A 2500-nucleotide genomic window follows, 5' to 3' on the forward strand; every position below is an offset into this window, starting at 1 on the left:
GCACATCTTTTTCGACCGTAAAGGAGACAGGAGGCCGACTCACTGCCTCGGCCAAATGGAGAGAGAGTAGCAGCAGGGCCAGTGCACAAAAATGGATCTTTTCCAGCCGCAAGGGAGACAGGAGCAAGGTGTGATGTGGGTCCCCGGGGCCCGCTGGAGGTCAGGGAGATCAGCAATTAGCTAGAGGTGGTCAGAGTAGCAGCAGGGCCAGTGCAGCAGCAGCACATCTTTTCGACCGTAACGGGGACGGGAGGCCGACTCACTCCCTCGGCCAAATGGAGAGAGAATATCAGCAGGGCCACCACAGCAGCAGCAGCAGCAGCAGCAGCACAGCAGCAGCAGCAGCACATCTTTTCCGACCGTAAGGGAGACAGGAGGCCGACTCACCCCCTCGGCCAAATGGAGACACAACAGCAGCAGGCCAGTGGAGCAACATGCACCTTTTCAGCCGTAAGGGAGACAGGAAGATGTGATGGTGGTCCCCGGGGCCCCCTGGAAGTGGGGGAGATCAGCAATTAGCTAGCGAGGAGGGTGCGTACAGCGGACGTGGCAAAGTGTTTCTGGTCCGTGTACCAGAGGCATGTGAAAAGCTGTCATACCATATGCACGGGGGGAGTACTAGCAAGTGCTGCTGGGCAGTGTACCAGGGCATGGATAATGTTGTCGTACCATAGGCACGAGGGAGCGTGTTTCAGGGAGATATCGGGGCAGGTACCAGGGGCATGTGGAAACGTTGTCGTACATATGCAGGAGGAGTGTGTGTGGCAAAGTGTTCTGCCAGTGTACCAGGGGCATGTGGAAACGTTGTCGTACCATATGCAGGAGGAGTGTGTGTGGCAAAGTGTTTCTGCCCAGTGTACCAGGGCATGTGGAAACGTTGTCGTACCATATGCACGAGGGAGCGTGTTTCAGGAGATATCGGGGCAGTGTACCAGGGCATGTGGAAACGTTGTCGTACCATATGCAGGAGGAGTGTGTGTGGCAAAGTGTTTCTGCCCAGTGTACCAGGGGCATGTGGAAACGTTGTCGTACCATATGCACGAGGGGAGCGTGTTTCAGGGAGATATCGGGGCAGTGTACCAGGGCATGTAGAAAAGTTGTCGTACCATATGCAGGAGGAGTGTGTGTGGCAAAGTGTTTCTGCCCAGTGTACCAGGGGCATGTGGAAACGTTGTCGTACCATATGCAGGAGGAGTGTGTGTGGCAAAGTGTTTCTGCCCAGTGTACCAGGGCATGGGAAACGTTGTCGTACCATATGCAGGAGGAGTGTGTGGCAAAGTGTTTCTGCCCAGTGTACCAGGGGCACGTTTCAATTAACTTTCTAGAGTACCAGGGGCACAAGGATTTCCCACCGTTGTTCTGCTTTGTTAGTGGGAGGGGCTAAGTGTGGGTCCCCGGGGCCTGCTGGAGGTCAAGGTCCATGGTGGAGACGCGGTGCTATGTAACCGCAAGAGAAGAAGCTAGTGGGGGACTAGAGCAGGGAGCATGTGGGTCCCCGGGGCCTGCTGGAGGTCAAGGACCATGCTGGATATGTGGTGGAGCGTAACTGCAGGAGAAGGAAAGCTACTGGGGACTAGAGCAGCGGAGCAAGTCGGTCCCCGGGCCTGCTGGAGGGCAAGGTCCATGCTGGATACGCAGCGGAGGTAACTGCAGAAAAAGAAGCTAGTGGTGGACTAGAGCAGGGAGCATGTGGGTCCCCCGGGGCCTGCGGGAGTGCAAGGTCCATGCTGGATATGCAGTGGAGGGTAACTGCAGAAAAGAAGCTACTGGGGACTACAGCAGGGGAGCATGTGGGTCCCCGGGCCGCTGGAGGTCAGGGAGATCAGCAATTAGCTAGAGGTGGTCAGAGTAGCGGCAGGGCCAGTGCAGCAGCAGCAGCAGCAGCAGCAGCAGCACCACCACATCTTTTTCGACCGTAAAGGAGACAGGAGCCGACTCACTGCCTCGGCCAAATGGAGAGAGAATATCAGCAGGGCCAGTGCAGCAGCAGCACATCTTTTCGACCGTAAAGGAGACAGGAGGCCGACTCACTGCCTCGGCCAAATGGAGAGAGAATATCAGCAGGGCCAGTGCAGCAGCAGCACATCTTTTCGACCGTAAAGGAGACAGGAGGCCGACTCACTGCCTCGGCCAAATGGAGAGAGAGTAGCAGCAGGGCCAGTGCAACAGCAGCACATCTTTTTCGACCGTAAAGGAGACAGGAGGCCGACTCACTGCCTCGGCCAAATGGAGAGGGAGTAGCAGCAGGGCCAGTGCACAAAAATGGATCTTTCCCAGCCGCAAGGGAGACAGGAGCAAGGTGTGATGTGGGTCCCCGGGGCCCGCTGGAGGTCAGGGAGATCAGCAATTAGCTAGAGGTGGTGAGAGTAGCAGGAGGGCCAGTGCAGCAGCAGCAGCACATCTTTTTCAACCGTGAAGGAGAGAGGAGGCCGACTCACCCCCTCGGCTAAATGGAGACAGGACATCAGCAGGGCCAGTGCAGCTGCAGCAGCACATCTTT

The sequence above is a fragment of the Oreochromis niloticus genome, unplaced genomic scaffold (genome assembly GCF_001858045.2).
Source record: "Oreochromis niloticus isolate F11D_XX unplaced genomic scaffold, O_niloticus_UMD_NMBU tig00008800_pilon, whole genome shotgun sequence".
Classification (NCBI taxonomy): Eukaryota; Metazoa; Chordata; class Actinopteri; order Cichliformes; family Cichlidae; genus Oreochromis; species Oreochromis niloticus.